General features: G+C 40.0%; 1 protein-coding gene and 2 long non-coding RNA genes across 13 annotated transcripts in view; 2 read left to right on the top strand and 1 right to left on the bottom strand.

Moving 5' to 3' along the window:
* Positions 1 to 26,220, top strand: part of LOC125961816 (UDP-N-acetylglucosamine--peptide N-acetylglucosaminyltransferase 110 kDa subunit-like) — a 97,463-nt gene that overhangs the window by 48,100 nt on the left and 23,143 nt on the right. For 10 of the 11 annotated variants that reach the window (XR_007472812.1, XR_007472806.1, XR_007472803.1 and 7 more), the window contains 2 exons: positions 70 to 194; positions 11,530 to 11,966. The exons of the other annotated variant lie outside the window; for it this stretch is intronic. The gene's annotated coding sequence lies outside the window, so the exon portion shown is untranslated. Of the gene's footprint in view, positions 1 to 69; positions 195 to 11,529; positions 11,967 to 26,220 lie in introns of those variants that run through there. 11 annotated transcript variants of the gene reach the window in all.
* LOC125961846 (uncharacterized) lies at positions 68 to 11,822 on the bottom strand. The gene is made up of 3 exons (XR_007472922.1): positions 11,699 to 11,822; positions 2,376 to 2,453; positions 68 to 161 (listed from the first exon to the last, which is right to left on the bottom strand). It is a non-coding gene; the product is annotated as an uncharacterized LOC125961846 (long non-coding RNA).
* LOC125961850 (uncharacterized) lies at positions 191 to 11,966 on the top strand. Its single transcript, XR_007472926.1, has 2 exons — positions 191 to 2,447; positions 11,685 to 11,966. It is a non-coding gene; the product is annotated as an uncharacterized LOC125961850 (long non-coding RNA).

Genomic DNA, 26,220 nt, shown 5'->3' with positions numbered 1-26,220 from the left:
GCGTTGGTCCTGGGGCACTCTGCTTTGATTCTGATTTTTCTTCTTCAAGTGCCTTCTTTTTTTCTTTAGGTGGACTACTAACAGTAGAATTCATCTGGGGACGACCTAGTAAATGAAAATCTGACTGATCTATACCAGCCATTGTGGCTAGCTGCCCAAGCCTGGACCAGAGGAGGAAAGGAGAAAAGACAAAGGTTATTATAATCACAGAAGAGCAGTTTAGATTTCCCCAGACCTACAATCATGAAATACTTATAAAATTTTAAAAGCCAACATCCTACTCCAGACTATAAGCCTCTCTCTCCCCCAAATTCTCAGCCCTTTCCAGATTCATCCTCTAGGAAACATCCCACTGTCTCACTAGCAGCTTCAACATGTACCACGCACCCCGTCCACTGCCAGTCACACCTCCATTCCCACACTTCTTTACCACCTTTCCTCCAGTTTCCAAGAATGTGTTTGTTCCTTCCTTCCCAACACCAACTCATTCACTGACAAAACACCACTCCATCAACTATCAATCTCCACTTCCCTCTTTCAGCAAAATTGCTCACGGTTGAGAACCACTGACCTATATCTTCCCTGCAGATTAATAATAATTTTTATGTCTAAGACAAAAATAACTTTAATTCAAACTTATCAAACAAGCAAAGTAAATGAAAGATAGGAAAATTCTTACCCATTCCCGAATATTTTCAATGAAAGCTGCCTTCAATTTAGTCTTTACAAAAAACTGTACCTACTAATTACTCTGTCTACAGGTTACTCTTTTATAATGGGCTCCCCACTCTACCAAAACAGGCTCCCCTATTTGCATTTCTTAAAAAATTTAATTCCTTATTTTAAAACGTCAACTATATTACCTATAATTACACTAAATTTGGCTAAATATGGCCACGTAAGTGATGAAAATTGCTCCAGCTCCTCAGCAAACTACCATTATAGTCGCAAAGAGAAGAACGCCATGAAGAGAAATGAACTAATCCAGCATCTTTAAGGAGATCCAAGAAAGCATGGAACTTCTGAAAAGAATTCTCAATGCTGCCTAAAACACCATCATCCAGGATCATGCTTGTCAATGAGTGGACATGAAGGGCTTCAGACAAAGAGAAATTTACATTTCTTAACTGGGCATTTTCATGTTCCAGCTATAAAAGAAGACGGAAAATGTCTGCATGATTTTTTCTCATTGTCATCAAAAGTAGTCTTGTCTAGTTTCAAGTAACAAAACTAAAACACTCAAAATGTAATTAATCTGTAATTAACCTAACTCTCGACCAGTAAAGACAGAGACCATATCACATAATAACAAAAACCCCAGGCACCCAACAAAGTTTCCTATATAACGCTTAGGTGGTATATAAATAAACCAAAGTTATCATTTTATTAATGATCTTTCACAAAAGATCACATTTCTAACTGGTTAAATTCATAATGGAGCCTCATTCCACATTAGAAAATTGCCTGCTTTAAGTTTCCCTTAAATTAGAAAGTGAATTATAGAATCTGATCTGAACAAAACATATTACAACTCTGCTGAATGTTAAGAATTAACTTTAGTGAGCAAAATATCTAATGCTTACGTTTAAAAGTCCTAAATTATACCCAACCCAATTTATTAAATGTACGATCACCAATGTTTTCTTTGGCTCCTTCAAAATATTCACTCCCGTGCACTCTTCCCCTTCTGCTCATCACCTATGCACTTAAAACCCCCTATAAGCTCAACTCCAGTATTTCTCAGAAAGGCTGTTACGTTCATGATGCCCCTTTTGCCTTATATAAGCAGGTGCTCACCATTTATTGAATGAGTGTCTGCCAATCCAGTGGATGCACTTTGAAAAATTCCTGCCTACACTCAACCTCTGATAAAGTATATTTAGATACAACTTTTTAGATTATGCCCTGCTTTCATGCACATTACCTAATGTAATTCTTATAGTATATATTTTTATCTTTCATTGCATTCTTAGAAGTTTTCCAATATCTTAAATTTATTTAAATGATTCACTTTCCTAATTCATTGCCAGGAGAGTCTCATCATGTCTTTTATGCTACTGTATATATAGTATATGCACAAAAAGTGCTTTCTTGAATCAAAGAATCATGAACAGAACATAAGCTAATGTCATAAAGCACGCACGCGCGCACACACACACACACACACACACACAACGAGATTTTCACATTTTTAAAAACATGCTTTCTGGAATATAGATCATATGATCACTAAATACCAGTAAATGCAAAAGTCCATATGATACAACCAATTTGCAACATATTACAGTTTTAAAGTTTACAAGCTATGTGTATATGGATTAAAATCAAATCGAAATAAAACCAAAACACTCCCAAAAGTATAAGAAATTGTTTACTTCATTGACTCATTTATCAGCCTTCAGTCTTATTACTCTTTCCTCCTTTAACTGCTTTAGGCACTCCTCCAGGTTTTCCTAAACAAACAGAGTAAATGTTATAAGTAATTCGTAGTATAATATCCAAAAGCCTTTCCAGCTATTGGTCTCATCAGGATTTAGGGGCAGAGCCAGAAGTGAACTCAGATTTTAGTCTGCTACTGGTAATATACCATGCTCGTGAAATGAATTATCAAAATCTATCAAATTAGCATAGTAAAGATTTATTTAAATTCCACTTTTTCCAACATAAATTTGTGGCAGCCCATCATAAAAGGCATATGCGTATAACATAGCAAGTCAGAAATAAGAAGACCAAGAAAGAAAAATTCTATTTTTATTTGTGGGTCTCTTTATAGCAGGAAGTCCTATTAATGAACATGCTTAACATACCTGAATTGCATAACTGCAGATTCAAAAGGATGTTTTTAAAAAGTAATCACTTTTAAAGCAATTTACAGTCAAGCACTGTTCCTGGAGTTCCCTGGGTATCAAATAATCTAATCATCAAAACACTTAAGAGGGGGCTTCCCTGCTGGCACAGTGGTTAAGAATCCGCCTGCCAGTGCAGGGGACACAGGTTCGAGCCCTAGGCCAGGAAGAACCCACATGCCGCGGAGCAACTAAGCCCGTGTGCCACGACTACTGAGCCTATGCTCTAGAACCCACGTGCCACAACTACTGAAGCCTGCGCGCTAGAGCCTGTGCTCCGCAATAAGGGAAGCCATCGCGCCGCAACGAAGAGTAGCCCCCGGCTCGACGCAACTGGAGAAAGCCCCCGAGCAGCAACGAAGACCCAACGCGGCCCAAAATAAATAAATAAAATAAATTTATAAAACAAAAAACCCTACGATCACTAACTCCATGTTATTTTACAGATGAGGGAAACAGAGGCAGAGAAGTAGAGTAAGTAGAGCAGCACAGCCAAGGTCACACCACTAAGTAGCAGAGCCACACCGTGGACTCAGGAAGCTGGGTGCCATTCCTGCTCACAGAGGTGGTAGTCTTCCCATTCACCAAGGTCACTGAAATAAAATGAACACTGATAAACTCTATTAGGAGTTTTAGGAACTAAGACACTTTGGTCCTTGAAGTGGGGACACTGCTTGCAATAGGCAGAATTCTAACAGAGCCCCTAAGACTCCTACTTACTGAAGTACACAAACCTTCCACTTATCCAATCAAACTCTAAATCTAGGTGCTGTAGTGAAGGGATTTTGCAGATGGAATTAAGGTTCAAAATCAGTTGATTTTTTTAAGATAGGGAGATTATTCCAGGTGGATATGGCCTACTCAGGCACCCCATGAAAAGGACCTGAACTCTTCCTGAATTGAAGTACAAAAGGGACAAGAGGGAGACTCTCCATTGCTGGCTCTGAAGAAGTCAAATGCTGCAGCAGGGAAGGCAAGCGAGAGGCCTCTAGGAGCTGAGACTGTCCCCCGACTAACAGCCAGCAAGGAAATGGGGACCTCTGTCCTGCAACTGCAGAATCTGAATTATGCCAACAAGCCGAAGAAGCCTGGAGGCATTCTTTCCCAGAGCCTCTGGATGCTAACACAGCCTGACTGACATCTTGATTTCAGCTCTGTGACCCACACAAACTATGGTGAACATCCAACGTTTGGGGCTCAATGTCTTACACTTAAATTTCACGTGCTTTAACACTCTCAGGAGGGAACTCACATGTTCCAGTGTGTATCTGAGCAGGAAACCCGGTCACGCTGTGCCTGGACTTCTGACCTGCAGAACTGTGAGCTAGTCAAATAGGTACTGTTTTCAGTCAGTAAGAGTGTAGTAAAAGAATTAATATTCTACTCAACCTCCAGGTTCGTGAACAAAATAAATGACTGTCATTGTTTTAGGCCACTGTTTCGGGGTGGTTTCTTATGCAGCGATAAACAATCAGAATACCTATACTTATGAAAACAGTACGGTATATTTATACCTTTTAACTGCTCTGAACAATCACTTAAAGAATGAGGAACTCTATTATATGCCATCATTGGGAGAGGAACTGGTATCACTTTCTGGAGAGTAGCTCTTGGTACCTAACAACAATCCTACATCAGGAGTTTACCCTAAGGAAATCAAAGATGTGGGCAAAGATTTATCTACCAACATGATGTCATAAGATTGTTTATAACCAAACCCTAGAAGAAAGCTAAGAGCCTCCAAATTGGGACTGGTTTAAACAAAAACAGCTCACCGTCTGAAGGAATGCGCTATGAAGCCACTAAGAAAAGAATGACAACAGGTGTCAACCAGAGTTAATGAATGGGCTTCAGGAGTTCTTCTACATTCATAATGTATCTGTGCGTTTTTCCTGGGAGACGGTGCATAAGCTTAATCAAATTCTCTGATGTAGAAGAGTATTTAGTGACATGGCAAAATATTTTTGATACTTCTTTAAGACAAAAGAGCAGATTAGGTGTGTGTACATGCAGAGGTGGCTTTTATTTCCTTCAATGAGTTGTTCATTGTTTTCAAAAATTTGCTCAACGAACATATATTTTTATATTCAGATCATGTTTAAAAAACTGACAGTCTAAGAACTTCAAATTCTTTAATGTTTCATTACTAAAGCCAGCCAAGTTTTCAATGGGGAAAAAGGGGAAAAAATTGCAAAATTCCTCTACTTTCAATATAATGGTTCAATAAATCTTCAAAACCGATTTTAAAGAAATTCTAAACAAATAATCAAACAAACAAAAAAACCCTCACCACAGTCAGAGGAAAGTAGAGTAAAACATCCTGACTGGTTCTAAATAGCACATCAAAGTGCAATTACATGGAATAGTTTCTCCCTCTAATGGAGGGAATTAGTACACAGTATTAAATTTTTGTGAGAAACTGTGTCCTCTTACTACAAAGTATTCATAATTCATGTCCCTTACATGGAAATATGGAACCAAAAAAGTTAGAAAGTAAAATTGCTTGATATTCTATTACTTAAGTAAGACTAATGATAAGGCTTTGGAATAATTTTCCTTCCTGTCATCTGCTCTCCTTCCTCCCTTCTGTACACCAGCTAGGGTGATTTTTCTGGGACAAAGCTCCCATCGTATTGGATATCAAATTTTATGTTCACCTTTTCTCCATTTAACATTGAAATCAATCATTTCTCATATAATCAGGGGATTCATAACCTTGATTTTTTTGTGTGGGCTACAAAATATTCCACTGAGTGGGTTTACTGGTTAACCATTTTACACATTTAAATTCTTTCCAACTTTTCAATATTATCAGACAAAATAACCGTTTTTATGCATGAAGGCTTTTTTCCATATTGAGAATAACGTTCTTGCAATAAATCCATAAAAATGAGTTTCACGTCAAAGCAAATGAACATTTTTAAGGCTCTGAGATACCTATCTCCAAACTTCTTTCCAAAAGATGTCTGAGATTTTATACTGCCATCCATCAGCGATGTATCACTTGGTATATAACCTCTACTATAACTGTTGGCTTATTTCCTCACTTAGAGTGCAAGTTATCTGAAGATAGGGGGTGTATTTTATTAAGTGTTTATTCCCAGCACCTGTGCCTAGCACAACGTAGACGGTCAATAAATAATTGCTTAATAAGGAAAATCCCTGCCAATACACGATGTACGTGTGTGAAAGACAGACTGTGTGCTTTTCTCTAACTGGACAGATGAAAACTTGTCATCTTCTTTAGTGTGCAATTTTTTTGCTTATAATTAGTAATTAAATTTCTCTTTTAGATTGTATTGTAAAAATTCAGACTCTGAGGCAAATGGGCCTGGCACTACCCATTAGCTATATAACCTTGGACAAGTTCTATAACTCTAGGCCTCAACTTCCTCATCTATAAAATGGAGATAAGCTCCCACATCACAGAGCTCTTGTGAGGATTACATGAGTTAAAACACATATAAAATTAGAAGAGTGCTTGGTACACAGCATATGTTCAGTTAAGGCTGAATGAATGAACATGTGAACGCAAGCAGTAGTGAAGGGCTTAAAATGAAATAGTCTCATCCCACTCCCACATCCAGCAGTCAAGAAGCGACTGATTCTTTACTCAGGTTTTTAATTGTAAAATACGATAATGTGTACTGAGAAGTGCTCAGGACAAAACTGTCAATGTGACAAATAAAAAAAGAATACTTACATAACCACTACTCGAATCTGAAAGTATTGATACTTGTCAGCATCTCAAAACCGCCCCCCCATATCCTTTTCTCATCACAATCTCCTTTCCTCTTTCAGGTTAAACACCATCCTCACTTCTTGACAATCATTTCCTTTAACCTGCATTCATCCCTAACAAAAGAGTTTAGTTTTGTCAACATCTACCTTTATGTAGAGGATCATAGTATATGAAGTCTTTTCTATCTTATTTCTTTCTCTCAACATTGGTTTAAAAAATTCACCCACATTGCTGCCTGTAGCTCTAGTTCATTCAATTTTATTGCTGGATAGTTTTCCCACTGTACGAATACACAAAATTTATTTAATTTTTGACTCTTAATAGACATTTGGTTTGTTTTCAGTTTGTGCTAATGCAAATCATGGACAGGAATCCTGCTGTACTGGTTATTCTGATGCATTTACACAGGGCGGGGGTGAGGGCTGCTGGCTCACAGACTATTTATATACCTTCAGTTGATGGAGAGTGCTAAATGCTTTCCAAAGTAGTTGTGTCGATTTATACTCCAGTATAAACAGGGTAGAAGATTCCCATAGTACTCCAGGTCTACAATACCTGATACTACCACACTTTATTTATGTATTTGTCAAACTGATTGGCATGTAGTTTCATTGGTTTTGACTCACTTTTCTCTTATTACTTAATGAAGTAGTACACTTTTCTCTGTTTACTGGCTGTTTGGATTTCCTTTTGTATGACGTTTACGTCAACTATTGTTATTTTTTATTATTTTTAAATTATTATTTATTTTTGGCTGTGTTGGGTCTTTGTTGCTGCGTGCAGGTTTTCTCTAGTTGCGGCGAGCAGAGGCTACTCTTCATTGCAGTGGCTTCTCTTGTCGTGGAGCACAGGATCTAGGCACGCAGGCTTCAGTAGTTGTGGCACATGGGCTCGGTAGTTGTGGCTTGCAGGCTCTAGAGCACAGGCTCTGTAGTTGTGGCGCACAGGCTTCGTTGCTCCGCGGCACGTGGCATCTTCCCGGACCAGGGCTTGAACCCGTGTCCCCTGCCTTGGCAGGCAGATTCTTAACCACTGCGCCACCAGCGAGGTCCAACTATTGTTATTTTGAATTCTTCTCCATTTCCAAGTAACACTCTTACATGACTATTTTCTCACTAAATTGGAGGCATTATCTGTTCATTTCCTATTTTACTAAGTAAGGGTTTAGTTCCTTTACACTGTTTCCACACTGCTTAGTAAAGTTATGTCATCATTAGTTTTCCACTGCTCAGGATCTCTTTGACTTGTAGTGATATACTTAAAAACCTAAATTGTTGATCAACTATAAATTCTCTCAACGTCACGCTTTGTAAAATGAGGACATTCATACCATCTTTCCTTCTTTCTACCTCCTGTCTACCTTCCAGACCTAGCTTTTACATTGTCAAAGTTGAAATTTATATTCTGTTCTATGTGCAGTTAAGTCTTCTGTTATTTGAGAGTCAGTAGGGAGTAAGGTTTAAGAGAACAGGCAGAGAGCCTAAACTCAAAGCCTCGATCCAACCCTAAATTAGGTACAGCCTGGGCAAGTTCCTTCCCTGTTTTAGCTTCCTTTTCACAAAAGTGGGAATGCGGCTTCCCTGGTGGCGCGGTGGTTGAGAGTCCACCTGCCGATGCAGGGGACACGGGTTCGTGCCCCGGTCCGGGAAGATGCTACCTCCCGCGGAGCGGCTAGGCCCATGAGCCATGGCCGCTGAGCCTGCACGTCCGGATCCTGTGCTCCACAACGGGAGAGGCCACAACAGTGAGAGGCCCGCGTACAGGAAAAAAAAAAAAAAGTGGGAATGATATTAGCACCAACCTCATAAGGCTATTCAGAGGATTAAATGAGTTAATATATGCAAAAACACTTAGAGCCTAATATATACTAAGTACATACTAGTACACAATACATTTCAGTACATACCAAGTTAATACAAATACATAGTAAGTATAGGTTAGTTATTTGTTATTACATGCAAGTTGACAATAAAACCGGCAAACCGAGACAGTATTGCCATTATTACAATTACATTAATATTGCCCACTGCAGATGTACTCTCTCTGTGTATAGACTACACCTCGTTCCATACTGTGTCAGTGTCACTGCCCTTGTGCAGGGTGACCACATACCCCAAGCCGCCTTGGGCTGTTCCAGTTTATACCTGTTGTCCTGATGTTACAGCATTAGAGCACCTCCTTACACTATTGAAGTGTTCTGGTGTGGACAACAAATTAGATAGGTGGTCATTACCCCTGTGTGTCACTGAAAAGGGAGACATCTATAGTGTGAAGTTTAAGTGGATTCATCTATAGTGTCAAGTTTAAGTGGTTAAAAATCAACCATAGCTTAGTTTGCTTCAGGTTTATGTCCGTATAGCCTCTTCTCCTCTGGAGTTCAAGTTCCTTCTCCTCTTCCTCTCCCTCCTCCCTTCCAACAGTGCCTAATAGCTAGTAAGTACAATATGCCTCAAGGTGTTTCTAAGCTCTCAATCACACAATCAATAGAAGCCTCTCCAATCTAGACTATCTGCTCTCTGCACTGAATCCCCTATTACCCTACTTCTTGGTTTATTGCCTCATATTGCTGGATTATTTCTATAAATAGCTTAAGGTGTAGCACAGGAGGTCAATTTTTCAAATATCTTTGTGTACAAAATATCTTCTTCAGCCTCCACTTATGACTGATAGTTTGGCTGGATACAAACCCCTAGGGTGAAAATTATGTGCCTGAAAAACTTTGGAGGTATCTTTCTAATGCCTTCCAGGATCCATGGTGCTGATGACAAGTATGATAAAGTCAGATTTTAACATTTTTTTTAGGTGACCAGTACTTTTCTCTCTGGAATGGATGTATCCTCTCAGTATTTTATTGTATGTTAATTTATTTTTTCAGTATTTTAATGTTTCACAGTGAAGGATGCCTAGGTATGAGTCTATTCCTGTTTATCTTGCTCAAAAATTGAGTAACTATTTTCAATCTGAGGCCTGATGTCTACTTTCAGCTGTGGGGAATTTTGTTGCCCTTTGATAGCTTCCCTCCATTTTTTTTCTGGGTCTGGAGTTTCCAATAGTAACATGTGGGATCTCCCAGATGCAGCCTCTCTAACATATTGCTATCACATTTTCCACTGTGTCTTTCTTTTTCATATACTGAGAAATTTTTAAAATTGCTCCTGAATTTATTTCAGCAACCGTATTTTCATTTTCAAGAGACCTCTCTTGCTTTCTGACCATTCTCTTTTTAATTAACACCCTAGTCTTATTTTATAGTTGCTAGCTCTTTTTAAACCTCTCTCAGGATACTAATTAGGGATTTTTCTTAAATTATTTTGTTCCCTAAATTGTCCCTGGTCCTACCAGGATATGTTTTCACTCTTTTTTCCCCCTCTCTCGTGTTGTAAGCTTTACTCAACTATCAGGCAAATGACAGTTATTTTCTATTTAAGAATGAGTGCAGAAAGCTCCCTGAAGTCAATGACTGATTGGTTTCTTGTGCAGGAAAAAGCGGGGAGTAACTGTAATAGGATCTCCCCCAAACACAATTTTCTAGGGTGTAAAAACTCACACTAGCTGCCCTAGTTCTCGCCAGTTTCACTGTTTTCAAAATGAAATCATCTCATTTCAGGAGTGTGAGGGTGGGGCTGGGAGTCCACTCCTCCAAACACAACCCTTCAATGAGCTCCCCTATTTCAGTCACACTTTTAACTAACTCCACCCTCTCTCCTACATGCCCATCTGAGCATGGGGCTACTTCTGCAGGTGGGGTCAGAATCCTCCTCAGTTGCAGGTGGTCGCTGTGCATATTCTAGGTGATGCTTTTCCTCTGTTCTACTGCTTCAGTTTCACACTCTTCCACTTGTCTTCCGTCTTTCAAAACTATGTTGAAATCTCTTGATTGTTGTGGGCTTATATACTTAAACACTTTGATACCATCATTGTAGTGTCTCGTCAAAATGGAGAAGAGCTAAAAGGGTTCTCAGTGCCTTCTGAATCTGCTATTCTGTGGTCCCAGTGTTTAAACTTCTTGGTCTTCCCCAGTGTCTATCATTGCTTTTAGAAATACAATCTCCTGGTCTACTCGTGAAGGAAATGAATACAACACATCTAAAATGACAAGGAATGCGGGTAGATGCTCTAGGGTCTTCTCATACTCTGCCATTTACTAATAAACCACTACGTGCTACAAATTGTAGTGCTCATTTATAAAACGAAAGGGGGTAACTCTACATGAACTATAGATTTCTCCTACTCTAACATTTCATAATTTTCTAAGTTCTTTTCTTAAAATTTCTCTATATTATCATTAATTTTAATTAAAAAAATAAAAATCTAACTTTCTCTTTTGAAAATCAAAGAGTTAATTCCCATAGTCCTACAATAATGGGATAATTAGTTCTGAAACCGGTCAAGTTTCATACGAAAAGAAAATCATATTAAATAATTTTAAAAAATTAAACATGGACTTTGTAGCACAAAGACAAGGTCCCCCCCAAATGGTGTTCCTTTATTTACTAGAAATGTTCAGCTCTGCATTAAAGTTGAAATAAAATAAATATATTATTTTTGAGGTGCAAAAATTTCTTATGAAAATCAATTTTTCTTTTCTGTCCATACAAACAAAAGTATGGAATGACATTAGAGGTCAGGTTTGTTTGGTAATATAATGTAGCTTCTTGATATTTTTTATTTTAGGAAAGGAGAATATCAAAATCAAAACTTTTTTCAACTTTACTTTTATTTAAAATGAGGCCATATTTTCCTCTTATTAAAACAGAGTTCAACTAGAACTGTCAATTTTCTCATCTGTAAAACAAGAACCCTGAATCAGCTGACTAGATTCATTCAGAACTCAATTTCTTTATCTTATGATCACTACGGTTCTCCCTAAATCTAATATACTAAGGTTCTAAGGAAAGGAAAATATATTACTAACGACATGTTTTGATTTTTATTTCTTAGAGTTCAAATGTCCACCATTCACCTTGGTCTAAGCTTAAGGAACCATTCAAGGGGATACAATGAAGATGGGAGGAGAAAACAGAACCCTCACACCAGCTGTGGCGTGTTGCAATCAGGCTGCTGTTTGAAAAATAATCTTCTCTATAGCTTTAAAGTGATAACTTTGTACCTGCAATGCTTCTTGTTTCAAACTGATTTTCTCTGGCTCTTCCTGAACACTTTCTGAGGAATCATCAACCTCTTCGATTTCTGAGGAGGAAGGACTCTCTACTGTCACAGTCACAGGAAATTCTGATGGACCTGAGTGTCACAAGAAGAAGATAGGAAACCACAGAGTTGTTAAACTAAAGTGCAAAGAAAGAAGACAAGATTGTATAAAAGACAACACAAGCCAGATACCAAATATCCAAATATTAGAGGACATTTAACAAAAGTGATCTGAGGTATCATTATTTATAAACGTCTCTCACTGCTCCATGGTCTAAAAGAGGCAATGACTAAGTAAAATTACAGGAACTTATCTTTGCTATGTTACTGTACAGACCTCTGTGGTACATGGTTAGGATTAGTAATGGGAATTGCCCATATTATTTTATTAAGCTTCTTTCACAGAAGCCAAGTGAAGAGCCAAGGTAAACATTTTTTCTCAGATCAACTTTATACTGCAAATGAAAAATTTATTCTTCACCATCAGACACAAACAGTCTGGAAGAAAATGTAGTTTTACAGAGGAAAATACATCAGTAAAGGGACTGATAAAGAATCAGAAGAATAATCAGAAAGTCAACATATCTAAGCTGGGAATAATAGATGTTAGAATTTATAAAAGTAAATCACATACACATACATAACTAAAACTGACCCATCAGAAATTTCATCTTCTCATCACCCTTAAGCCAAAACTAGGGTAACAGTAATACAATTCTCCCATCAAGATTCACTGCCACTGCAATGCTGTTCAACTGGACATTTCCAAACATTTAAAACCTGACCTGGCCACAACTCCATAAAAGTCTACAGATCATAAAGAAGTGTGCTGGGATTATATAACCACGCAGAAGACAAGTCACTAGGACATCATTTTGACAACAAGCAGCAAACCCTGCAGCATAGGAAAACCCTAACAGGAGAACGCGGTACACACCCCTCTCTCTGGGCATGCAAGGGCAGGACTGACACCCAAGATGCTCTTCTCTCAACCTCAGCAGTGGTGCCTTTCACAGAGCAACTATGCAGTCTCCCAGAACCACTGGGAAGGAGAATCTGATACTGACAGTATTAGCTTGCCATGAGGCCATAAGCTAGGGAGTGTGTGTGGCCTTGGTGAGAGAGCAGAGGTTTGGGAGATGTTGCTTTATATTGGCTTTCAGATCAGGAGTTTGTACACATAGCCTGCAAACAACGTTTCTTGCAAACATATGAACGTTCTTGAGTACGAGAGCTCCATGTGAGGGGTCAGAAATGGCAGTCAAGTTCGTTTCACGGGTAACAGCTGATTTGCAGACTGGACAACAGGCTTCCTTGTTTACAGACAAGCACAAGGCTGCCAGTTGTGTGCCAAATCCACACAACTACACCATTGCACTGGGAGAGCGACCAAACATGTTTTACATGATTTATTTCAGAGAGGGAAATGCTTCTTGTAAGACTCTGTCCGTTTAAAAAGCAAGAATGACCATCTACCTTTCCCAGTTCAAGCCCTATATATCATAAATATGATAGCTAAACACCAGCAACTGATTACATACATCACGAGCTTTGATGAATGGAAAGCCCCTAAAAAGAAATCAACAAAACAAAGTTAGATCTTGATGTAAATACATCACCAGTTAAACCCAGTTAATACAACTATTTAGTATTATGTACAGTATCCATATAGAATTGTGTATAAAAATAAATAAGCTCAAAGCAAGGACCTGGAGGGCTCTGCTATGGAGAAAACTGAACACAATTCAGCCGGCTGCCTTGGTAATAACTCTCTGAACTGCTGAGAGGCCCCTTCAGTTCCTATGTTCAGGATGCTTGAGATTTCAGTCTCACTTCTTTAAATGCTGATATTAATCATTCTCTAATTTACCACCCTGTATGAGGAGGATGGACCTGAGATTAAGTGTCTCAGGAAGAAGATAGGAAACCACAGAGTTGTTAAAGTGCACAGACTGGGGATTCAACACTATAGTTTATGCAACAGCAATTCACATCCCCATTTGGTCATATTCTTTCTACAAAACAAAAGATGCACTCACATGTATTAAAAGACAAAAATTAACTGCCATCTGTATCAATATGTTAATGTGCTTCAATCACATATGTTTTCATGAAAGTTTAAACATAAAATCACCTTTAAGATCTTGGCCATGTAATCTGCTCCCTGCCATGTCAAATTATACCCCGTGAAGTTTACTGTCTTAAGAGTGATAGAGTTCTTTATACCTTGACAAGTAACTAAAAGGAAAAAAAAAAAACGACACACACAATAAGATGAAGAGCCTATACATTTGTCAATCTTCACTTATTTGCTTTTCTTGAGTCAATTGGAGGTTTACAGCCACATTCTTAAAATCATTAACTACAATCTTCCCAAACAGGTAACTGATGAACTGATGCATTCTAAAACTTGTCAGTAACAAAGTGTTATTCCAGTTTACAGCAACAGTTTAATTCTATTCAGTACTAAAACTGAATACACTGGATACTGCAAACTTTCTTCCCAACCACTCAGTAAAGTACTACATACTTTTGAGACAAAGGAAAAAAAAGAAAAACCTAAAGAGCGTAAGACTTCCGATTTTCATTTCCAATGATACATGCCAATCTTGATGATCAATAAGCGATGTAAATGTCAACTATAAACCCAGTATTTTATTAGCTGCTATGCAGTATACTAGAGCAATAGAAGAGGGAGGACCTCAAACCCTCTGTTCCCTCAAATTGAAAGGCAGGCTTCCTTACCCCTTCAGGCCACTACTGGACACAGGGAAGGCACACTAATGTTTCAGGACCCTAATCAAGAGTCACCTGCTTTGTGATTACTTCCATGACACACCCTCACCGACACCACTAAATTTGCTGCTCCTATGGGACGTTACGTGTATTTCCTATTTAAACACATACCACAGTGCATTATAATTATGATTGCAGATAGATGACTTTTTTGCTTTTTTTTTTTTTTTTTTTTTTGCAGTACGCGGGCCTCTCACCGTTGTGTTCCCTCCCGTTGCGGAGCACAGGCTCCGGACGCACAGGCCCAGCAGCCACGGCTCACGGGCCCAGCCACCCTGCAGCATGCGGGATCCTCCCGGACCAGGGCACGAACCCGCGTCCCCTGCATTGGAAGGCAGACTCCCAACCACTGCGCCACCAGGGAAGCTCAACTTTTTTGCTCTTTACATTTTGCTATTTCCCTTCCCATAATATTTCTTGAAGAGAAACCATAAAAATATAAACAAACACAAAAAACAGAAAATATACAAAACATGTGGTTTGTGGCTTAACACAAACTTAAATAAGATTAATTCTGACAGTATCCAGCATGACAAACTTCCATGGTACAAATGAGAATGGACCAAGGTTTGAGCAGGTACAGGAGACAATCCAGGCATGAACAACACCAAGAAAAGGTAGACGGGAAAAGGTAGACAGACATGGTGAGTAGGAAATCACGAGACCAGTCCGATGGGAAGAGACTTAAACAAGACTGAAACTCACTTTCTAAACCTCCATCTCCAACTGGAGAATTCACAGGACACAGGTGCACCAAAGAAGCCAATTATTCAATCCCTTTAATGGGGAGGAACAGTTTAAACTTTTTTTGGTTTCGTTTGCCCCAAAAGCACCCCAAAAGCAACTATCAAATGTTGGGAGGACACAAGGCTTACCTTTGTTAACATAGTTAAGTCTCTCTCTCTCATAACTAGCCCACTTAGCTCCACGTTCCTTAGCGCACCCGACGCACTTACACCGCATTTATGAGCTTTACACAACTGGAAGGTCACATCTTTATTCCATATCGCAGGAACACGACTTCTGTAAACTTTATTTCTGTCACAACCTAAAGCAAAATTATTGTAAAATGAGTGATTTAAACCATACATTTTATCATCATTTAAAAGTATCTAAATAAAAACAAAAGCATCTGCTCTGTGCTAAGGATTAGAAAGGACTCCTGCCCTTAAAGCCTTCATTAAGGAGGGACATGTATAAACTCAAAATTTCAATCACATGAGATAAATAAACGTAACCTTTATACGCAGAGGTTCCTATGGAGGCAAAAAGTTATGTCTAAGTGATGGCTTCATGGTAACCCTGAAGTACAATCTAGAAAGATGAGGCTATGCAGAGTTGGAGTAGGAGGTGCATTAACTGCAGAAGGAACATCTGTGAAAACATACTCAAGCCTGACTCCTGCTGGGCACTGTAAATGCTGCAGGTGGGGATGACTATGGGCCAGGGGTCCAAGTACAAGTAGAGACAGAAATGAAAATAGAGATGTTGGCCGAAGCAAGCCTGGGAGAGAGCATGGCTTGTACCCCACAGGTGATGAGGCCTGGGGCTACCACTGGCTGAGTAAGGGTGCCTCCGCTGATTAGAAAAAGGCACCCCGCTGCTGAAGGACCAATTAGATTAAGGGAGTGATCACAAAAAGCTCCCCTTCTTCAGGGCAAAGAGCCCTATGAGGCTTGGCCAAACACAGTTCAGACTACACGCCTCTGTGCAGAGCACACGCTGGGCGGCTAGTATGCACTAACTCTGTGTGGGCAAGCCATTAGCAGCATTATTTTAAGCACATCTTTTTATGGTAGAAGATCACTCAACACGAGTAGGCAGATGAACTTAGAGGAACTGAACCAGGGGCTACAAAACCACCCAGGAGTTTCTGCCACAGTCTGGGCAAAATGCAATATGGATGAAGAAGCAAATTTAGGAGAAGGCCAAAATCTACAAGCTGGACCCATTGGATGGAAGACATAAAGCAAGTTCAGTGAAGGAACTCTGAAGAGAATGGGCTCTACAATAAATTTTTCTTACATTCAATGTAAAATATTAGGCAAAATTAAGTACCGTGGCCTTTCAGGTCCCTTCCAGCTCTAATTTCTTTTGATTTCTAACTTACTACTCTGGTTAAGTAAAGTCCCTTCAGAGGTACAGAACACTTCTTATACCTGAATGGGATGCAAAGAATAATCTGACTTCTCTTCACCAGGGGATGAGCTGAACTGTCGTTGCAGAAGAGATAACAGATGGTGTGAACCCCAGATCCTAGAAAAGGGCCAGGCACATGATAAGTATTCAGCTTTTCGAAAACAAATGAACAATCATTTCCTCTCCTAGATCTTCACACCCTTCCTCTGCTGGCTACTTTCTCTCAGCTTATAAACATCCTCAAATATACCCACTTAAAAAACTCTCAGACCTATGATTCTTTGGATATTCTTGTGGATAACCTAAGTCTCTACCCTGCCTTCAAACACCTGTCCTCGCAAAAGCCCACATCTGTACCTTGGGCCCAGACCTGTCTACCAGGCCCCTCTAAAGCACTGAAGATGAAGGAAGATCCTCTCACCACCCCCAATCCCTTTCTACTGTGCTCTGTATCTCTCAAAAAGATGCAGCTGTAAACTGTCACCCACGCTTGCTGCCCTCCCTTTTCTAACTGGTCACCAGGCCTCACCCATTCTCTCTCAGATCTGCAAAACCCGGTCCCACCTTTTATAACTTAAGTGGGACCCTTAGATTACAATTCACCCTGCACCCAATCAACTGCCTTCCACATGGAGGTCCAAGTGAGCCTCTAAACCAGAATTCCATTTCACTGTTCTTTGGTGTTTCCCGTAGCCTTCAGGATAAACATCCAAACTTCTGACAGGACAAACAAGGCGCCTTTCTGTTGGGCCCCACTAAGTTTTCAGTATCAACTCTCATTTCTCTCCCAAACCCTGAGTTCCAGTCCTGTATATTAGTTTTGCCATATTTTCTTACATTTCTCAAACTTCAACACACACTGCTTTCTCCTGCCACCCCAGGAGCTTCTACATATCCTTAGAAAGGATGGCACTTCCTCCAAGAATCCTACCCTGAACTTTCCCTTCCAAGTTTCTGTGCTCTGCAAAGGGGAAGGATGGCGGGGAGGGATACATTAGGAGTTTGCATTAACATATACACACGACTATATATAAAATAATCAACAAGGACCTACTGCATAGCACAGGGACCTCTACTCCACACACTGTTACAAACTGTACGGGAAAAGAATCTGAAAAGGAATGGATATATGTATAACTGAATCACTTTACTGTACACCTGAAACTAACACAATATTGTAAATCAACTATCCTCCAATATAGAATAAAAATTAAATTAAAGAAAAAGAGAGATTCTGTGCTCTGTAGCAGCAGAACTCACTTCTTCCAGAGCACTGACTCCTGTGCTTGTGTTTACTTGCTGCCCAGTAGAAGGGAAGATTACCTAGGGCAGAAGCATGGTCTCCAGCAGCCCTTGGTTCTGACAACTCATTCATGTGCCAGGATACTTTACACACATAACCTGCTTAATTAATTCTAAGAACCCACAGAAAGAGTGGTTTTTAATGTCATTTTACAAGTGTGGGGGTTGTAGTGCAAAAGAAACCTGTCCAGGCCACAGAGAGCATAAGCTCTGGAATTCAAACCCTAAGCTGCCTTCACACCGGTGCTCTTTCCACTATATATGATACACCTATTGAAAAAAAATTTTTTTTTCCTGAGCCCTGTTTGAATGGAAAGGAAATGAAGCTGGGATATATCCATTTCCTAATCGCTTTGGTGTGTACCAGGCAAAGTCATTCAACAGACCAGGTAACATCCGTGCAACAATTAACGATGCTCCAAACTGTGCTAAGTGTTCTACTTTGTACAGTCTAGAAGCATTAACACAGTGCATCCTTGTAACCACCACGGAGGCTGGGTCCTGTTAAGCCCATGCTACAGATGAGAACACTGAGACCTTGAAGCCTTAAGGCACTCGGCCGGGGTCACCGAGCTGGCAGGAGTCCTAGGCCGCACGCCCCATCTAGTGCACGCACACCCGGGCACTGCGCACCGGTTCTAGTGCCCACCCTCCACCTTTAACCATTTAAAACCCCGCTTCTCAGCGCCCATACGAGGGCCCCTGGAAGCGGGAAGTACAAACCTGTCTCGACAAGCCGTGGCTGGAAGAAGCTCTGGATACATATCAGGGGCAGAGGGTGCTCAGGAGCGGCGCCCAGTCTACCCCGCGGAGGCGGTCGGCATTAAGTCCAGCAGGCCCTCCCTCAGGGAAGGCCGCACGGAGGGCAGAGGCACCGAGTCCTGCAGCGCGCACAGGTCCTCAGAGCGCGAGAAGGAGTCGGCCGCGCTGTCCGGGCGCAGCTTCACCGAGTGATCAGGGCCTGAGCGCGGCCTCGGGGACTCTGGCTGCAGACAGGATGCCCACATTCGCCTGGGGGCCCCGGCTCGCCTCCCGGCCCCTCCGGCGCCCACCGCCCGAGGGCTGCGGCCCCGCATCGTGCGCAGGACCGGCGTCGCAGCCAAAAGACATAGGGCCATGGGCCCCAGCTAGGCCGGGCCCTCCATGCCGCGCTCCGGAGCCCACGCGCGGCCTGGTGTTGGCGCGGGCATCAACGCCCTCCCGAGCCGCGTGGTTGCGGTTTAAGCCTCCGGGCGGGGCCCGTGGGGGCGTGGCTCGAGGACTTCTGCGCGCTCGCCGTGCGTCCGCACGCAGACCCGCCTCCCAAGACGACGCGGCCTGAGGAGCAGCACGGAGACTCGCCTCCATGATGATGCGGCCTGAGGAGCGTGGCGGCAGCTTCGAGACTAGGGCACCGCGAAAGGTAGGCGGTGTGGAGGGTTTGGGGTACGTTTGCTGACTGATCCAAACAAAAGTGAGACATGGTTGTATCAGCGCATTTTAAAAGTAGTTAAACTCCCGCTAAGTGTCTGTGCTCGCCCCGCCCAGGAGAGAGCTTGAACTCCCTGAGGGACACAGGAAAGGCTGAGTGAACGTCTGCCTGTGGTCCCTTACCTGGTGCACGGGTGTGTGAATTTCTGCGGAGAGCTCTTAATTTCTGTCGTTTCTGCTGACTTGACACGGTGGTTGGCAAGCGGTGACGTATTCCGTGCATTCAGGACATGATCGTGGTTCCTAATAATCACTTTGTTTTGTCCTAACACCTCCACAGAGAATTTACTACTGAATATCCACTTTAGAGAAGAGAAACTGAGGCGTAGGAAGTGAAGTGACTGAGTAAGAGGAAGGACTCAGACAATTGGTGTTAGTAAATTAACCCTGCAAGGAGGCCGTTAGCCTGCGGTGGCTCTAGTGATGCGGGCGCCCACTTAAACCAACCAAAATCTAAGCCTGTCAGCGCCTCAGGGTGACGAACACCGCTGAGGACACCCAGTCACAAACCACCAACGAGGCGTTAAAGCCATAGCAAATCACTCGTTTCCTTGCTTTGCTTCTGCCCTTTTAAAATAAACATCTCTGCAGCTCCTGTGGCTGGAGTGCTCCTCACCTCTTCCGCTTTGTGGTGCGTGAATTGAATCTATTTTTGCGCACATAAAATGTTAAAATTTTAAATATGCCTCAGTTTGTCTTGTAAGATTGGCCGTAGAAGTTGGATTTGTGTCCAGTTTCTAGAGCAGTGGTCGTCCTCTGGTCAGGCCTTAGGCGTTACGTGTACAACGTTCCTCTTCTACCACCACCTTCTGGATGCCTCCACCCATACTACCAGCTCCCGCGCATCAGATCCCCTAGATGTGGTCAGCAATGGCTTTTATATGCAGCGTGCTCACATTATAACATCGCAGACACTCCTCCGTCCTCTAGCCAGCGTGTGAAGTGAAACATTACCATTCCTGTTGAAGAGTCTCTGGTGTGACCACTTTCCCAGACACAGCCACTCCCCAGCTGACCCTGGGTAACCACTCTTCTGAACTTGGTCTCCATCACTGGCATGGATGTCTTTCTATGTAGGCTACATTTTTAAGTATTTTTAAGCTGCATATCATACTCTATTTTGTTTTCTCTTGTTACTTGCTTTATTTAGTGTTATCTTTGCTAGGTTCATCCATGCTGACACGTAAAGTTCTGTCTAGTTCATGTACTTTCCTCGCTACGTAGGATTCCCATATAGGGAAATACAATAATTTATATGTGCATTTTCCTGTGGATGGACATTTAAATTGTTTCGAATTTTAAGTATGATTTCTTTTTTAAAAAAATTTTATATCCTTTTTAAAGGTTACTTTACATTTACAGTTATTACAAAATATTGGCTGTATTCCCTGTGTTGTACAATACATCCTTGAGCCTGTCGTACACCCAGTAGTTTACATCTCTCACTTCCCCACCCCTGTATTGCCCCCTCCTCCCCCTCCGCACTGGCAACCATTAGTTTGTTCTCTATATCGGCGACTCTCCTTCTTTTTTGTTCTATTCGGTCGAATGTTGTATGTTTTAGATTCCATATATAGGTGATATTATACAGTGTTTCAGAGTTCAAAAGACTCTCACAACAGAAGCCAAAAGACAAGAGCCATTTTACATTGATAAAAAGCATTTTAACTATGTAGAAGCAGAAAATGAAAAGAAAGAACTTTGCATTAAATTTAATTAAAGCTCAGGGAGATCTTTGTGGTATATTAGTGAAATTATTTGTGGAAATTTAGCCATGTACATTGTGTTGGAGAGGCACCAAGAGTTCAAGAATTCTCACAATTTGAGTACACAATTGCCTTACATATAGGCATGGTGGCAGCCACTTACATAACAATGATTTGGAGGATGTTGTGTTAGTCAGCTCTTGCTCTGATAATGCTTTAGAACTAATCGACCCAAAACTCAGTTACATAAAGAAGAATTTATTTTTCTTGGACCTATTGGCTAGCTGCAGTGGCTCTCTTTTAGACCTCTAGATGGCTGGTTTTGCTCTGTGTTTTGGGTCAGTTTGAGGTCTGTAACACACATCTTCCTCTGGAGCCCAACTGTGAGGCCACAGCTCCCAGGCCCTGTCTTCTCACAAAGTTCACTGAAACATAAGAGGTGAGCCCAACTGCACAAGCCCATTTAAGGCCTCTGCTGCTCATTGAAGGCCATCATGTCTGCTCACACTTCATTGGCCAAAACATGTCACAGATCTAAGCTGTATTTAGAATATGTGTATTTGTTTAAAGTTGGGTGCCCTCACAGAAGAATATTGCCTTTTGGACAGTGTTACCTTAGCATTTTCATTGGCATTTGCAAACGTGATAAACGCCGTGTGCACTTTTTCACCTTTGAGAACTTTTTGAAATTGTGGGACCATTTCTATTGGAAAAGAGGAAGGTACACTTTAGAACTCAACTCTAGTTATGGCATTGTTGGGAGAAGAATTAATGAGATAAGGTCAATACAAGTGAAAGATTTGGGATCACATATTCATCATTAACATTAGCATTCTACAGAACATTCCTAGAGAATTGTGATGCTTGCTTTATGTGATTTCTATCATAAATCATTAGAATTTGACCAAGACACTTCAGTGAAACATACATCATACAGCACATCGCATTTTAGTTTTTCCTACCACTCCACAACTTATCATCAATACTTCACCATAACTCAGAAACAGAAACTGAGTGAGTTCATTGTTAGCAGACGGGCTTCACAAGCAATACTAGTGGAAGTTCTTCAAATGATAGCAGACAGTAACTCAAGGCATACAAACAAAACAAAGAATGCTGACTAGAGCAGTTGTGTAGGGAATTATAAAAGATACTGTAATTTCAAATTTCTTCTCCTTTCTTCTCTTAACTAATTTAAAAAGTAACTGCCTAAACAATATGACTATATTTGGACTGTTCTCTATATAACATAAAGAAATATCATATATTTGATGATATGGCACAACGAAGGCAGTGAAAACAAAGCTGTGTTAGAATAAAAATGACAGTAGATCATAAGCTGATTCCGCAGGAAGAAAGGAAGAGAACCAGAAATGGTAAATAGATTAACCCGACAAACTCAAAAATATTTATTTGCTCAACTTTCTTCTCTAAGCTCCTTGAAAAAATAAGCTTGTGAGAAGTAATAATTATAATAATATGTTGTTAAGTATGTAACATATATAAACGTAATAAAAACAAAAAAGAGGGGAAGGCATACAGCTCTATAAAAGTACAGTTTCTGTTTCTATCTGGAATGAACCTAGTAAAAATCTGAAGAGATTCTGAGATGTATTTCATAAGCCCTAGTGCAGCCATTAGTCAAACAATGTGGTTAAAAATCATTAAAGGAATTACATGTTACAGTAGAAAATATCTACTTACTATAAAAGGAAAATGGAGGAACAAGAACAATAACAAAAAAACAAAAACATGAGACATGTAGAAAACCAAAGGTAAAATGATAGACATAAATAAATCCTACCATATCAATAATAAAAACTAAATGTAAATGAATTAAACAGTACAATCAAAAGGCAGATATTGTCGAACTGGGTATTAAAAAAGGTTTTCTATAGGAAACACTGCTTGGATTCAAAAGTCTAATGTGTACAAAGTAAAAGGATGAAAAAATATACATCATGCAAATAGCAACCATAAGCATTGTTGAAGTGGCTATACTAATACCAGAAAAAATAGACTTTAAAACAAACAAAAAAGTTACTAGATATGAAAAGGGACATTTTATGATAAAGAAAGGAGAGATACAAAAACCTTTAACATATTTGCCCTGAATAGGGTAAAATCAAAATACATGAAGAAGAAAATACCAAAATCCATGAAGAATTGAAGGAAGAAATAGATAATTGCACAACATTAGGTAGAGGCTTCAGTACTCCACAGTCAATAATGGATAGAACAGTTAGGCAGAAGATCAACAATGATATAGAAGACTTGGACAAGACTATGAATTAACAAGACCTAATAAATGTTTACAGAACACTCAACCAAACAGTAAAATACTCATCCTGCTCAACTACATGTGAAACGTTTTCCAGCATAGATGACATGCTAGGCTGTAAGAGAAGAGATTGAAACCCATATACATTGCTGGTGGGAATGTAAAATGGTGCGGCCATTTTACAAAACAGCTTGAGAGTTCCTGCAAGTGTTAAACATAGAGTTACCCTATGACCCAGCAGTTCCACTACTAAATATATACCTAAGAGAAATAAAAACTTATGTCTGCACAAAAGCTTGTACGTGAATGTTCATAGAAATATATTTCTAACAACAAAAGGTGGAAATAATTCAAATGACAACCGGATAAATGAATAACCAAAATGTGGAATATCCATACAATAGAATAGCATTCAGCTATAGAAAGGAATGATCTACTGATCCATGTTACAACATGGATGAACCATGAAAGCATTATGTAAAGTAAAAGCAGCCACTCACAAAAGATCACATATTGTACGGTCCCATTTATATGAAATGCCCAGAATAGCAAATCTGTAGAGACAGGAAGTAGATGAGTGGTTGCCTAGGGCTGAGTGGTTTGAGGAGATTGAAAAAAAGCTTGTTAATGTGTAATGGGTTTTTTGTGGGGGGACAGAAATCTAAAATTGGATTGTTGTGATGGTTACACAAGTCTTTTAGTGGTTACACTGAGAACCACTGAATTGTATACATTAAAGTGTTGAAATTATGGTATGTAAATTCCATCCCAATAAAGCTATTAAAATTATGATAATTTTATATTTATAAATTTGAAAATTCATTGAAAATTCTTTTAAAATGCAAGCTAACAAGACTAACCCAAGAAAGAAAAAATATCTCAAAAACCTATATCTACTGCAAAAGTTGTTTGTATAATTAAGTACCTTTACAGAAAATGATTTCCAGGGATAAATGGCTTTCCAAGTAAATTCTTCCAAATATTTAGGGAATAAATATTGGCAATCTTACATAAAAATCTTCCAGGAGACAGAAAAGTATATATTGCTCAAAATATTTATAAGGCCCACATAAGCTTCAGATCAAAACTAAAAAGAATATTACAAGAGTAGAATCACAGGCCAGTTTCTCTTTTGAACATGCATGCAAAATGTGTAAACGGAAGCACAAACCGTATCTATGGTATGTAAAACAATCATATATAACAATCAAAGTAGCTTTATTCTAGTAATGCAAGGTTGGTTTAATGTTCAAACATGAAACTGATCCCAGGAATGAATTAGAGTGGGAAAACAGTCATTTAAAACAGAAGTCTTGGGACTTCCCTGGTGGTCCAGTGGTTAGAACTTGGCGCTTTCACTGCTGGGGCCCTGGGGTCCAATTCCCGGTCAGGGAACTAAGATCCTGCAAGCCATGAGGCAGGGCCCCCCCGCCCAAAAAAAAGGAAAAAAAGAAGACTTAACCAGGAGAAGCACAAGATCGAATAAACATAAAAGATAACAGCTTATGAAAAGTAGGTGAAGATTATGGAATATTCTAAAATTTTAAAACAAAAAGAAGCATTTAAAGATTCAAGAGGATGTGACAAATATTGTACATAGGCAAAAAATAAAATAAAATAAAATATACGGATGATGGGAGCCCAAAAATCCAGATGCCCATGTCCTGTCTCTGAAGATTCTCATTCAATGGGTTATGGATTTCCTCTATGTTTAAAAACCTACAGGTGTTATAAAGCAGAAACTAACACACCATTGTAAAGCAATTATACTCCAATAAATATGTTAAAACACAACAAAACAAACCTACAGGTGATTCTGATAATGATTCACAGACAATGTAAAGCTTCTGCTTTACAGGAAATAATACCAGATTATTTTGTTATTTTATAGTTACATTAACAGGTTGTACTACTGTCGGGTAAATCTGATGTCAAAATGCACTCCCCACTAGGGATATAAAAGGAACTAATAGTCTGTACGGCTACTTGGGGGCAGCATGCATGTATTGCCAGGGCAATTATTGTAGGAATCCAAATGAGTAGAACATTTTAGAATTGGAAGACTACATACAGATCATCTAGTCAAGCTTCCAACTATTATAGTTGTGAAAACTAAGGCCCATATAAAAGAAATGATTTATCTCCAAAGAGCGTTAGTGAAAGAGTATGAAATTAAAAATATCTCTGAACTTTTAATTTCGTGCTGTTTTTATTAATCTCATGTATTAGCTTAAACTTCAGTGTGACAGATTTGGGATTGAATTCTTGCTCAGCTTTACTGATTGCGTGCCTTTTAGTAAGTTACTAAAACCCTTTTTTTTTTTTTTAAAGTAGATTTATTTATTTATTTTTGGCTGCGTTGGCTCTTCCTTGCCATGCGCGGGCTTTCTCTAGTTGCGGTGAGCGGGTGCTACTCTTTGTTACGGTGCGTGGGCTTCTCATTGTGGTGGCTTCCCTTTGTCGCTGAGCGCGGGGTCTAGGTGTGTGGTCTTCAGTAGTTGTGGTTCACGGGCTCTAGAGTGCAGGCTCAGTAGTTGTGGCGCATGCTCTTAGTTGCTCCGTGGCATATGGGAGCTTCCCGGACCAGGGCTCAAACCCGCGTCCCCTGCACTGGCGGGCAGATTCTTAACCCCTGCGCCACCAGGGAAGCCCTACGAAAACACTTTTAACTTCGCTTTTCACATATGTAAAATGGTGAGCCTTGGCTGATACAGAATATGAGATAACCTAGCACTGTTCTTAAAACATACACGTAGTTAACATTTTTTGGCTCTCATCCCTCTTAAACAA

Source organism: Orcinus orca, chromosome 17, assembly GCF_937001465.1.
Source record: "Orcinus orca chromosome 17, mOrcOrc1.1, whole genome shotgun sequence".
Classification (NCBI taxonomy): domain Eukaryota; kingdom Metazoa; phylum Chordata; class Mammalia; order Artiodactyla; family Delphinidae; genus Orcinus; species Orcinus orca.
This window is presented reverse-complemented; position numbering and strand designations above follow the sequence as displayed.